At 45.2% G+C, this 14852-nt stretch overlaps 1 long non-coding RNA gene across 1 annotated transcript in view; it reads left to right on the plus strand.

Annotated features, from left to right (window-relative positions):
• LOC132250364 (uncharacterized) overlaps nucleotides 1-14852 on the plus strand; it is a 78199-nt gene that overhangs the window by 55851 nt on the left and 7496 nt on the right. The window lies entirely within an intron of this gene.

Here is a 14852-nt window from a genome sequence, read left to right on the forward strand (position 1 = left end):
GAAGGGAATAATCACTTCCCTCAACCCAGTGGCAACACTCCTACTAATGCAGCCCAGCAAGCCGTTTGCCGCCTTTGTAACAAGGGCACACTGGTGGCATATATTCTGCTTATTGTCCACTGTAACCCCCAGGGCCTTTCCTACAGAGCTGTTTAGCCATCCAAACTTCACCTCCTTGGGTTTTAGAAACTCTGGGTTTAAATCCTGCCCTGCCATACTTCTTACAGAACTGTAAGCAAGTCACTTAGGACTAGGACAGTTAAAACTATTTCAGTGAGAGTTAGGTGCTTAAGTACTCTTAAACATCTGGCCTTTAATACCTCTATGGCTTGATTTTCCATTTGTAAACTGAGGATTAGAATTGTGAGATAACCATATAAATGATTGTGACGTTCTCAAATACTACAATCAGTAGGGACAAGAAGCACCCTAAATAGATCTACAAGCCGTATACAAGACCTGGATGATCAGTATCCACTATTTTCTAATGGGAATTCAGCATTCTAGTCCCTTAGGGACACTGAAATACATCCTCAGAGATTCAGGCATACATGGCAGTATATCCTGGAAAATCAGATTCTACCCTTGCACATGTACAACCACAAATAGCTGTCCTTTCAAGATGGGTCTAATCTTGTACAACTAGTTCCTCAGTTCAGGAGAAGCACATGTCTCATCTGAAAGGTATACGGGTTTGGTGCTTTTATTCTCAACTTTAGTTAAGATGTCCATGTTACACAACCACTACACAGTAATAGGCAGTCCTCATTTGGCAGAGTTAAGAACTGATATAACAGCAATGTGAGGAGTTGAGATGTATTGTGAGAGTACAAAGTGGAGAGCAGCCCCTGTCTGCTGTACTGTGCTTGTTCTGAGAGCAATGCTGTTCATCCTTCATTTTCACAAGCACTAAATTGACTCAAAACACTGAAGAAAAGACCCCATGAACTTCACAGTTGGCTGTTTGCCCCTTTGTACTCTGTCCAGGGTGATGAGACCTAAGTGGAATTCAATTGTTGCTATTCAGCAGCATCTACCTAAAAAAAAGACAGCATAACTTAATTATTTGGAAATGTCTTTAGGATCTAAAATGATTAAGAGGGTCTCTGGTAGTGAGGAAATGAGCTAATCCTGGCTTTTGAGGCAATACGTCTGGAAATAATTTAGCTTGTCAGGGGGACACCTGGGGAGGTACATTTTTGACTTATAAATAGCACACATTCTCCTCCCAGTGGACACTTTTTTTCTCTTGTTGTAAAATTGTGGTCACATCGGATTAGGTGGTGACACAGGGATGTTACTTGCTTGTGATATGACCAAGATGCTGTTTTCTTTTAAGCACTTGTTAAAGCAGGGAAGAGAGAAATACGTGTGTTCCTCATAAGGAAAGGGCATTTCAGAGCAGTGGGTGACTCACAGACATGGGCAGGCTCCCTCCCACACATCTGTGTTATTTTGGTTTCCAGGCACACGTGCATGCATGCGTGCACACATGTGCTCACATGCGCGTGTGCACGCACACACACACACACAGAGTCTTTTTTCCACCTTCACTCCCCCAGTTCACGTATTGTGTACATAGAGAGGAGAACTGGATGCTTCACAAAGCTGTATGCAGCCTGCTATCCTCCTGCTATAAACCTTGATTGAGACCATTAATGATTTTGTGGCAAGAAGTGCAATTTCTGACTGTGATGTACTCAAATTAGAACTGTCTTGTTTGCTTGACAAGAGAAGAAATCCTCCTTTATTGTGGAGATCAGATTTGCTCTTCTCAACTGAACAGCAGCATTTATTCTATTTTATGGTTCTTATATCACCTTCCTCATAGTGTTAGAGGGCCTTCCAGTTGCGCATTAAGTAATATGACTTACATCTGTCCCATGTGGCTTTTTCCTTTTTTCCTTCTCCACAGAAGCATAGGGACTGATTCATTTCTATTTGATTTGATTTTATTATTTAGTATTATAGGAGGAGTTGGCGGGGACCCATGTATTTATGTTGCCTAAAACTTTCCATCATAAAAGATTTGTGTGACCTTTTCTTTAGAAAGCTTTAACAGCTCCATTGTTTGCAACTGGCCGTGATATTCAGTGGGAAGAACCCCCTCAGGCTACAGATGTGCCTTTTCTCTGTTCTGTGAAATTCCATTCAGCGTTAGTGGAGATGTTAAAAATCACCCTTTCCTTTCCCTCATTTGCTTCCCTAGGGAACTGTGTTACCATAGGCCATGCACTGGACAATGAGAAAGTGTGCGTGGCGGGGAAGATCCCCACTTAGCTGGAAAACCTGACTTCGCCAGCCGGCCTGGCAGTCTCTCAGAGTTACTGAGCTTTCTAAAAAACCTGGCCTAGCAGCAGAAGTGGTTTCAGAATAGGTGTAGCAGGGAGGAGGAAATAGACTGGGTGTCCTGTAATGACTTTTCCAGAGTCAGTGTCCTATTGTCTCTCCAACTCTACCCTAGGGCAAGAACTCCCCCAGCTCCTGAGAGGAGAAAAAAAGAGAAAGCTTCCTCTATAAGCAGCATATGGCTCCATCCATTAGGAGCACCATATAGGGCAAAAGCCCTCTTATTGTCCTTTCCTATCCAAGAAAAGAACTGGGTTGTTAGCACCTAACAAATAATCCCCTTCAAGGAATGAACAGCCTTCCCTTCCTGCTAGCTAGTTCTGAAGAGTAAGCGGTAGTATTGAATGCCAACGAATCAGCATTCATACCCTGTAGATCAGTGGTTTTCAACCTTTCCTTCATTCACGGACCCCTAAACAATTTCAAATGGTGGTGCAGACCCCTTTGGAAATGGAATGCCTTTTCTGGGATCTGAAACTTTATTTTCATAATCATCTTTCATGGATCCCTTAAGGGTAATCTGCAGACTCTGAGGGGTCCATGGACCACAGGTTGAAAGATGATTCAAGAAGGGGGCATGTGCAACCATAATTCAGCCTTAATTACATAATCACATATTTTTTGCATAAAACATATGCCAGAATACAATATGTACCTTTTTTGTGAAAGGCAGAATGATGAAGAAAAGCAGGGACAGGCCCTGATCGTCAATTAACTCACCTTCCTCCTTTTCCTTAGGGTAACTGAAGCAGCCAGCAAAACTGACTTGAGAAGGGTTAGCTTAATTAGTAGAAGATTAAGACAATTAAAAAGGAGAGGCAGGGGTGGTGCTGGGTATGGCTTGGGGGGGGCTATAACCACCCCTAACTTTGCCTTGCTGCCCCCCAACGTAGCCACTGCTCCCAGTGCTGCCTCTGTCCAAACCCCCCACCTCACACCTAGGCTGCTGCTGCCCACCCCGCTCCCACCCACAGCCCATAGAGGTGCGATGCTCCTGGTCCAGGCTGTGGGGCCCCACAGTGGTCTGTCTAGCCCATCTCAGCGCCCCTCCCCCACCAGGAAGGGGCTGGTGCCACCCCTGAGGAGAGACCGCCATTAATACCCATGGAGTGAAGAACAATGGATCATCAAGTCAACTGACTTCCTCACCTGCTTTAATAGTAATGGTGCTGCACTGTGGAGCAGGAGTCAAAGTGGGTTGCTTCCTAACTTGGGCAAAAAAAATCAGCTTCCCTGCTTAACACATGTACCACAATTTTGTGGAGCTGGTTTTTTGTTTTGTTTTGGTTTTTTTGGCGTGTAGGGCCAGGGGGAAATGAATGTTATATGCAAGAAAATATGGTTTGTTTAGGTTTTTTTTTTCTTAGGGCACTGTCTTATTCAGTACACAGGATTGTTTTGCTCTGAGGATGAAATAGTGATGTGTAGTATATGAGGCTGGTGCTTGTAGGACTTGAGACTCATTTGTTGAACAGATCATTCGGAAAAGTGCAGGTACTGGTGGTACCCAAGGCCAGCATCCTCAGCCTGGTGGCAATTCAAGCCAGGATCCAAATTAAAATGGATACTAAATGATGTATTAGACAATAGGACCAAAGCAAGACATCTAGTACAGGACAACCAACAGAGAGTCCAGTTCCCACCTTGCCTAACACTGTAGTACCATGGATGAAGCATATCAAATCCCTTCACTTCTGCCTCTGTCTTGACATGGAGGTTGACCTAGCACAAGTTGTTTCCTGCAAGAAGATCAAAGAACACCCTCATCCACAAGGTGAGATACCTACAGCCCCTGATGTTCAAAGGTGCTATGAGGGTGGATTTCATAGGAAGCTCTGAAAATCCTCACAGCTGGTTGCAACACTGCCAGCAACTTCAGAGCCATGGGACTGCAGGTATATGGTGGCATGCTAACAGAGGACCTTTTGCCATCACTGAATAAGGTCCTCATAGACTGGAAGATATTATCACAGTTTCCACACCAACAGAGAGTAAACTGCTCCTGCTTCCTGAAGCCTTGTGTCTTCTCTAGGAATTGGAGCCTGTGGCATGGGTGGAGGCAAGAAATTTGACTAAATTTTGGGACTCTCCGTTGTCCTCCACCAGCCGCTCATCTGTACCCACATAGCCCTCAAGGAGGGGCACAGCTGGCTCTGCCAAAACAGTCACAGATTCCCAGTGCAGCACCACCCATATCCCATCATCTAGTTCATTTCCCTGTCACCCCTCAACAAAGAAAGAAGGGTGGAAGACCCAGAGGTAGCAAAGGAGGCAGGAAGTTCTGGGGTAGGAGTAGCATCAGGCACCCCTCCAAAATTAAGAAATGCTGTCTGTGTACAATACTACCCCCTCTCATACAGAAGGAGAGCTGTTTGGGACAGGAAGCAGCACCCACAGCCTTATCACTGACTGGTGAATTGCTGCTAGGTGATGGCTTCCTGAATTCTGCAGGAATGGCTGCTTCCCCCCTTCAGCTCCAAAAGTCTTAAGACCTGACTTGGCACCAACCATTGCCTCAGTAGTCTCTGGAGCCAAAAAGATGGAAGGGAAGGTGCTCCAGGCAGTCAGTTCCATGCACTGAGATTGAGACGCACTGGTCTAGGTACTGAGTCTATCTTTTCAGACTCAAGACACCTCGCACTGGACTCAAGGCACCCCTTGGAAAGTGCCAGCTGTTAGCTTTCACTCATTTATTGACTATGGAAAAACAATAGAGTGGTTCTTCTGTTACAAAGAACTAAAAAACCTAACCCCCCCCCTCTAAAAAAAAAACAGGTCAAAATGATTTTGACTATGGATTCTTATTTGAAGAAGTTTCTGGATTTATCTTGTGAATAGCATAGGTTTTTGCACACCTAACTATGTTAATATTGCCATGGCACCTTGGCTGAGAAACACTGACCAAGACTAAGGCCTTTTGGTAAAAGATTGTCCTTTCTCTGAGCTACAGCATCACACCCAGGGCCCCAGTCTTTAAAAAATGGCTGCGATACAGAGCCTAACTTTCTGTCAACAGTCAAGGCAAGTCTCACTTCGGCCCTATTGAGAGAATTGATGGTGGAGAGGGATCTTCTTCAAGAGGGCTTGCTGTGGAGGGATGATCTTGACAGTGTCATTACCATCTGCAGCCGTTTGCCTTCTCAGGCAACTCCCCACATCGGGCATTCCCAGGGAACTCAACAGCAGGCTTGGTAGTGGAGTCTGCAGAAAGTGTGTGTGAGACCAGTAGACCAGCTGATAGATGACTTGCACTTAACTGCTTTTGCAACCAAAACTGATTGGGATGCAGAGGAGGGGCCAGCAGGGACAGGTTCCCTGGGTATGGACAAAAGTGCATCAGCTAAAGGGAACTGGGAAACAAGGGGAGGAGCAGTTCTCATAAGATGGACCTTCTCCAACTCTAGCTGACATCACTTGTCTCTCATTCTCCAAAGACTCTCCCTAATGGCTGTTGAAAATGGAAATTTCCCACTAAACTAAGCATAAGATGGGGGGTGTCCCTAGCCTCCACCAGGATCAGCAAGTGGTGACAAGAGATGGAGAAGAGTAAACAGGGTTGTTAGAGTCACTAGTAGTGGTGGTGCTGGTGCTGTTTCGAGCACTCCCTACTCACTACGCTAATGGGTGGCCACCCTGCATGTGCTCTGGGGCCCTAGACAGGAAGCACCAAGCCTCTCCCAAGAAGTGATGGCCCCAATACAGGGAGCCTTGATGGGTTGTGACAAGAACCCTCTCCACACTCTTTTCCCATATGCCACTGCTAACAGCTGGATGGTGACTTGCCAGCAGAAAGATTGCCTGTGGAAAATGCAGGGCTCCTGGTAGGCTGGAGGGACAGGGCAGGCAGGGAAGACTGGGGCAGAGAGGAGAGTTAGCAGGATAACACTGGGAAATGTAATAAGGTCTTTTTCCCTATTACTTGGATGCTGGGATAGCACTGGGTGGGTGGCCCTTTAAAGCAATGGGCATACCCACATCTGGGTCCATTCACACCCGGGACTGTATATGGCAGCCAGAGAGGTGGAAACAAGAGCGAGTTGCTCTCTGATTTCTGATGAGTTCAGAGTTTAGGCCAGGGATCAGGGAAGCAAGGGATTTGAGAGGCTGCAGAGATTAATGGAGGGTGAGGGCCAGGGAGTCTTTTGGAGCAGACCACTGAAGGGCTGTAGGAAGGAGCCAGTAGAAGGCTAAGGGATGGAGAGAGTGTCAAAGAGAAGGCTGAGCTACATCTACAGTGATCAGGTGGTGAAGCTGTGACAGATATTATAGGTGTTATGTGTTATCTATTGACCTTGCACAGTAGCAGCCTGGAAATGGCTTAATGAAGACCTCATGATCTTCTCTACATGTAACCGTGCAGTCAGTTAGTAACAGTTGCTGTAAGACTTCAGCCCAGACCCACTGAGGCAACAGGCTGAGAAGATCTGTGGAAGGAGTAACATGGGAAGAAAAGGCTACAAACAGGAAGGGATCGGCATAACTTGTCTCTACTTGCTTAGCGCCGCATCCTTGGGTTGGGGCCCCTGAGAAGGCCTCTGTTCCCTTGCCTTCCTCTGAAAAGGGGGTTTTGTGGCTGTTAAGGTAAAAGGGCCAAGGACATATGAACACAGAGTGGTAGCACTTTGTATTTCTTAATTTGGGGGCTTAGTTTTGTAGCCCTAATAATGTTCTTATTGTATGGCTTTACAAGTGCCTTGGCTTTTAAAATGAGTCCAGAAATTCACTCTGTGGCATCATGGACTGTCACCAAGTGGAGGCTTATGTCAGCTGCACAACCCCCTACCTTGAGTTAATGGTGGATGACCCCTTCTTCCTACTGTATAGTCCAGCGCAGGACACTTACCACGGATATCTGCTGACAGCGGACCAATAATGAGACTTGGGGATGGCGGGTTTGAGTCCAGGCTTCAGAGGTAAAGATGGTCTAGAGAGGCACTCCTTAGCCCCATCCTCTAACCTAGCTCCCCTGTCTCCTTTTACAACCATACCTGCTCCTTCCCTGCCTTTTATCACAAGTTCAGCCGCTTTCAGTTCATTCCGTACAGGGATTGCTCCACATCTAATCCATCTTTCTAGTCTCTGACTACCCACCCTTCCCTACAGTCACTAGTAGATGTCCCTAAGCTCCTTGCTCAATCTTTTCCTCCAGTTTCAGTCTCCCTGCTTAAAACTTGTCCCCCTTCCCCACAACAATGCCCCCCCGCATAAAAAACATTAACTCACTATCAGATCTGTTTTCCCACCCTCACTGACTGCTGACCTTCACCTTCCTAACCAGTTCAGCCCAAATAATTAAAGTTTGGCAATGATATAGGCAAATGATTACAGGCTTTTGTAATGAGAGCCAGGCAGTCTTAATCAATTATTCTGTCTAAAAACAGAGACAGGTGGGTCTAATAAAGACCACAATTTAACATTGTGCTTAAGTTCCAATGACTGTTAAAATAAAGCACATGCTTAAGTTGTGTCAAATGAACATAAAAGTCCAGAGTTTTGGAGTGTATCCTACTTGTATCCTACTTCCTCAGCTCTTCAGGACAATTGGTAACTGCAACATACAGTTATTGTCAGGCTTAAGGCAGGGAGTCCAGAGAGATGCTGTCTATCATAGATTCATAGATTCATAGATGTTAGGGTCGGAAGGGACCTCAATAGATCATCGAGTCCGACCCCCTGCATAAGCAGGAAAGAGTGCTGGGTCTAGATGACCCCAGCTAGATACTCATCTAACCTCCTCTTGAAGACCCCCAGGGTAGGGGAGAGCACCACCTCCCTTGGGAGCCCGTTCCAGACCTTGGCCACTCGAACTGTGAAGAAGTTCTTCCTAATGTCCAATCTAAATCTGCTCTCTGCTAGCTTGTGGCCATTGTTTCTTGTAACCCCTGGGGGCGCCTTGGTGAATAAATACTCACCAATTCCCTTCTGTGCCCCCGTGATGAACTTATAGGCAGCCACAAGGTCGCCTCTCAACCTTCTCTTGCGGAAGAGACAGTATCCTGACAGTAAAGTGCAGTAGGAGTATAAAGTAGTATGGGATGGAAAAATGACCCTAAGAAACATGTCATCTTAATCAATTGACTGCTACTGCATCTACTTAACATCCTATTTGTAGCCATAATGGCAATAAATAAGCCTTTTGTCACTTTCTGTACTTGGCTCGGTTGCCCCTGCAGTGCTACAAAAGTGTAAAATTGATTCTAATATCTCATCAACAGAATTGTGAGGGTGTTCCTAATGTACGATCTCTGCTGGGGATTTTTTTTATAAGGTGAAAAGAAGTCTGCTTTATATCCAGACTCAGGGTCAGATCCTCACTGATTGTAACTCACTGGCTTGTTGTCAAGTTACAGCAGTTCACACTAGCTAAGGATCTGCCCTACATCGAGATGAGTTGGCAGGGCTGGCAGTTACAGACTATCTCTTTGGATAGTTAGGCCCTGCTTATTTGTGGGTTGAGGTAAGAGCTGGCTTAAGTACCTTGCTTGACAGAGACAGGATTAAGTTACATGTTTAAAGCTCCCCTGAAGGTAATGGGACTGAAGTACATCCTGAAGTGCTTTGCTGAATTGGGACCTGTAATTCAATGAATAATAAACAGAATTAAAGACCTTGTGCAAAAGATTTCCTTGGAGTAGTATCAAGAGGCTGACCCATCCAAGTGATGCTGGAGGATAGCATATCTGAGGCAGTCTGTAATGGGTGTACATTATCTAAATAAGATGGATCAATGCCTTTTATTAGTCTCCCAAGTTGGTCAGTCTTTCCTCAAATGCTACAGATGCTGACTTAAAGACAGTAAACTTGTTTCATTTCTCTAAATTTTCTGATTCTGATCAACCGCGTTTTTATTGATGCTTGCTTTTCCAAATCTAGCAATGAAATACACTTGTTTGCTGCAGTCACAAGAGTTGGGTGTCTGTTATAGTTTAATTTCAGCATATCAGGACATTTTCCTAACACTCTCATGGGAAGTAAGGGGCTGCTGTTGCCTGTGTGTTTTTTCAATAGAAGTCTTATATCCTGATGCTTAAAAGTACGTTTGCTGTACCAGTGTTTTTCCTCTAACTCTTGAGTGAGATCCTCAATGAGGGCAAATGTGCAAAGCTCTGATTGCAGTAGCGTTGCAAGAATGAGGTGTGTAAATAATCTAGTCCTCATTTTTACCCCCCCAGTATTTTTCCCAGCAGAAGCAGCTTTTTGTACTGTTCACCTCTTGATTTGGACTTGGCAAACTGGAACCAGAAGTTACTGGTTCCAAACCAGCCTAGAACGTCAGTCTCATTTCGATCTTTTTCTTTTCTTTTGTTCAAAATATGAAACGCTTATATTTACAGGCTAACCCCTGCCCTGTCACCCAGGAAATACTCTTGTCAGTGAGTATCTTTCTGACTGTGTAAACACTACAAAGGTTTGGCCTAGTGTCTTTGGATAGACTAAAAATGTACCCCTGAGACCTCAAATTCTAGTAGTAAAACAGAACTTTCTTGGTAAGTAACAAAACTAGGTAAAGCTAGCATAGGACACAAGATAGGGAAGATATACAGTTCATCAAATCTTGTGAGGCATAAACTAGTGGTTGTATGGCATTTTTGCTGGAGATGTGGTTTATGGACCTGTGGATGAGCCCATTCACTAGGTGTCTTTAATAGTGATCTCTTTTAGCATTGCTAGATTTTCTAATTGATTTTTAGTTTAAGTTACCTAAATGTGGGCATGGGTGATGCCATGAAGCCTGGAACTGTTTAACACTATCTCTTTCAAAATTGATTTAGCATTTAGGCTCCTATGGCTATACATGTGCTCTGAAGTGGAGGGGCCAGAAGGGCACTTTAATTAGAGTGGCTCTAAGAGCCACTCTAATTATAGTGCCTGCAGCATCATGTGTCTTTCGCATCCCACACTTCAAAATGGCAGCAGGCGCATTTGAACTAAAGCTCATTTGATGGACTTTAGTTAAATCACCCCCACCACCATTTTGAAGCATGGGGACACTGAATAGACATGACATGGAGGCTGCTGGAGCACATTAAATAACCCACTCCAGCAGACTTGATTAATTGGGTCTGCTCTGACACGTGCTAATTAGCATGCATTGGAGCAGACATCCAGCACCTGTATAGGTGCCCCTAATGAATAATATCTAAGTGACTTAAATGCCTTACTGACTCTTGAACATGGAACTTCTTAAGTCCCAGATCCTCAGAAGTACTTGAGTGCCTACCGTCTGTTAAAGTTAATAGTGATCCAGTAAACATTTCTGAGGATTTTGGCCTTTGGTTCTGAAGTCTCATTACTTCAGTGAGACTAAAGATAAAATTGCTTAAAGCATTTAAGTGACTTGGGTTCTAAGTCACAAAAGCTTTTGAAACTGTTGCTTATAAGCATAGATTGACTCTTACTGAATCACCGATTTGATACCAAATTATTCTGAGTAGTCAAGTCCCAAGCTGATGGAGAGGAGCTGCAGGAAGATCTCACAAAGCTGAATTAGTGGGCAAAAAATGGCAGATGGACTTTAATGTCAGCAAGTCCAAGATAATGCCCCTGGGGAAAATAACCTCAATTATACATACACGGTGCTCGATTCTGAACTACCTGTTACAATTCAGGACAGAGACCTTGGAGTCATTGTAGATAGTTCTCTAAAAACGTCAGCTCAGTGTGCAGCAGCGACCAGAAAAGCAAATAAAATATTGGGCATCATTAAGAAGGAATTTGAAGCAAAAGGGAGAATGTCCTCATACCACTATGCAAATCCATGGTGCGCCTATATTTTGAATACTGTGTGTAATTCTGGGGTCTACATCTCAAAAGGATGGAGTAGAATTAGAAAAGGTACAGAAAAGTATAACCAAAGTGATCACGGGTATGGAGTGGTTGCCATACCAGGAGAGACTAAAAAGGCCAGGACTATTCAATTTGGAAAGACTGAGGGGAGGGATATGATAGAGGACTATAAAATCATGAAGAGTGTGGACCAAATGAACAGGAAACTGTTGTTGTTCCCCAAGTCCCAGAATGCTAAAACTAAGGTGTACCCACTGAAACTAGTAGGTGACAGGTATAAAACTAACAAGAGAAAGTACTTTTTTATGCAACATGTAGTTAACTTATCAGGGCTCATGGTAGAGGTGATATCTTTTATCAGACCAGGAAGATTTTTGCAAAAAAAAAAAATTCTTTAATTGCAAGCTTTCGGGCACAAACACCCTTCATCACGAAAAGACTGTAAAAGTTCTCCTGGGTAGAAAACTGGGTAGTTAACCTATGGAATTCATTGCCACAAGAAGTGGTGGAGGCAGATAGTATAACTGGGTTAAAAAAAGGGACTGTATAAATTAATGGATGACAGATCTATTAATAGTTATTGAACAGAATGGTTGGAGATGTTTCCTCTGGCATCTCTAAACCAATAATGGTGAATGTCAGGAGGATATTGACCAGGAAGGCAATTGATCACTCTAGAGATATGTGGTTTGATGCTTTGCCTCTATAGCATCCACTTCTGCCACTGTCAGACACAGAATGCTGGTTTAGATGGACCTGGCTAGTCTGACCCAGGACAGCACTTTTATTCCTATGTGACACCTTTCACACAGGAAGAAGATTCTGATTGCTATCCTGGTGCTTGTGTGACTCTTGCTTGTCACAAAGCTATTTTTGTGGTAATGATCAAGGCTGATCACATTCTAAGTGACATTGAGTACTATTTTTTTAAATCTTTACATGTTGCTAATTCTGGGGCTTGCTGTATGTTGTTGCAAAAATAGGCCTGCTTTTGAAACAGCAGCGTTCCATGGGCAACACTGACTCCAGCTTTTGTTTCAATCATTCTTATCATGGACTGGTAGTTTTAGTAGGTGGGAAGGGGATAGATGGGTTCTGCTGACTCCATAACGTATGTGACTTACTGCTCTACTGAATATATGAATGAATATAATGCAATTAGCATTGCATCTCTAGAAAAGACCTATTGTGAAAATAACAGCCATGGCTGAAGAGAAGGCTTGAACTAAGCATACATTTGTAGAGTTGTGCTCATCAATGACCAAATCCCAGAAAGGCGAGCACATGGACTGAAGGATGGAAAAGATGCTTGCTCAACTGTTCCTTAAGAATTTTGGTATAAGCTGACAGAGCCAGTCAGGAAAACTGCAACTGCATCTACTTGGAATAATGGTTCCCTTCACGCTGTGGGTGGGTGAGGTTTCTTACTGGCAAGAGCTGAATCCCATTTAAGACTGGTACAGCAACTCCCCTAGTGAGGAACAGAACCAAAGACCTTCAAGCGTTTGACAGTAGCGCTGCATCTCTCCTTTATGGCTGGCAGCGCCTTATACTATAGAGTCAACAGACTTACTTCTGATCTTGCTTAAATGTAAATCTGGAGTAATTAGACTTAAATAGATGGAATTACAGCAGAGTGAAAATGCTGTGAGATTAGCGTGGGGCCCAGAGAGTGGTAATGTGACTTGGCAGAGGAGGGTGCAGGCTCATTAGGGGTGAAGATTTCATGACTTCTGAAGCTGAGCTTACTGTGCCTCTATTTTGTTCTGAGCTGCCGAGCGTGACTTTCACTTTCATGCAACGTGAGAGGCCCAGGCAGTCTAAATATGGAAAGATGAGGTTGTGACTGTTGCGAAACCTCTTTTTAAAATCTCAAAAGGAGGGAAAAATTGCCTCAGACTTGGAAAAGACTGAGCAGCTCTTGAAGCAAACCACTACCAAGTTCAAATGAGATGCCGTATTAACAGAAGTGGTGATGGATGATGGTCATGGGTCAGAGCCCTCATTTGCCTCGTAATTTTTCAGGAAAAATCCACTAAATCAGTTGGCTTTGGGAAGGTGAAAATACCAGAACTCCAATAGGCAAAGCTGTGAGACTTTGAGCCAGGTAATACTAGAATGTGGAACAAAAATACCCTGCAAAGGGCAATGGAAGATCTCGCTGACTCCACTTATTTGTCATCCATCCTAAAAGGATTCGTGCTCAAAAAATAATCTGTCAATGCTGCCATTAGTTACAGAATGACTGCATTGGCCCATGAGCAGGGGAAAGTGGAGGACACTTTCTGGAATGCTTATTTGTGTTGTAAGGACATTTGCTTTAAACCAGGGGCAGGCAAAATCCAGCACACGGGCCACATCTGGCCCATGAGGCACTTTCATCCAACCCATAGTGCCCACCAATGAATTGTGCCCTGCCCAGCCCTTCCTTCCACTAGGGTGGGAGTGAGGTGCCCATGTGTACATCTGCCCCAACATACTCTATTATGCCTTGCTCCCAACCTTGTGGGCAGAAGCACTAGGTGGGGCTGCTGCTGCTGCAGGCTTCCCTGGCTTCCAGGTCCCTTTGGACAGCAGGTAGGGAAGCAGGAGGTGGGGACAGGGCTGCAGCTGGGCAGGAGCATGGGGCTGGGGCTGGCAGCAGCGTGGAGCCCATGCCCGGGGGGTGGTGGCAGAGCACAACTCAACTGGGCAGTGTGTGGGTGTGAGAGAGGATGAGGGAGTGTGGAGACCCCTCCCACACTTCCCCCATGGTGTGCAGCCCTGGCAGGCAGCAGGGGCAGCAGCAGCAGCAGACAGGGGCACTCCAGGAGCTTGTGCTTGGTGCTGGTGCCTGGCTTCAGCCAGTGCTGCACATTGCGGCAAGGAGCACAGCCCCCTGCTGGCCAGTCTCTATTGCTGGTGCTCTCCACACTCACCTGGCACAGAAGGGAAGCCCCACATGCTGGAGCTGGCTGAGGCGGGGATGGCAGCTGGCTCCAATGCGTGGGGCTTCCCTCTCCTGCCACGTGGTTGTGAGGAGTGCCGGCAATAGAGACTGCCTGGCAGGGGGCTGTACTCCTGGCCATAATGTGCAGTGCTGGCCATGATGTGCAGGCATCCCTGCCTGCTGCTGTGCCATGGGGGAGCATAGAGGGGGTCCCCATATCCCTCCCACCCTCCCTCACACCCCACAAACACCACATACCCCCAACGTAGTGTTGCCTGCATTGACTTCAGGAGAGGACCGTGTGTTCCAGAGCCACACACCCTCACCTCACAAATGCCACACAACCCCCCAACATACCCTATCCCCCACACACAGCCACAGCCCCACACCCCACCATACACACACATGCATCTCCCACCATACATCTCACCATACGCACACCCCCACCCACCCCTGCCCCACCATACAAATACAACCCACACCCCCCCACAATACATACACACCCACCATACACACACATACCATACACACCCCGCCACACACAATATAAAAAACTAAGAATTTATTTTGAGTTATTATGCAATCACCTCTATATACAATACACAATCACAAATCACGACAAAAATATTTTTGTAATAAAATTAAAATATTTTATAGTAAGTGTTTGAGTTTTAGTGGGGTTTTTTTCTGGTTCTAAGATGGCAACGTCCCCTCCCAAAGGAGTATTTCTGGGGGGCAAGGGGAGGGATTTCCAGTGGCAAAGGTCAGGGGTTAGGGGATGTTTGGT

The sequence above is a fragment of the Alligator mississippiensis genome, chromosome 4 (genome assembly GCF_030867095.1).
Source record: "Alligator mississippiensis isolate rAllMis1 chromosome 4, rAllMis1, whole genome shotgun sequence".
In the NCBI taxonomy this organism is placed as follows: domain Eukaryota; kingdom Metazoa; phylum Chordata; order Crocodylia; family Alligatoridae; genus Alligator; species Alligator mississippiensis.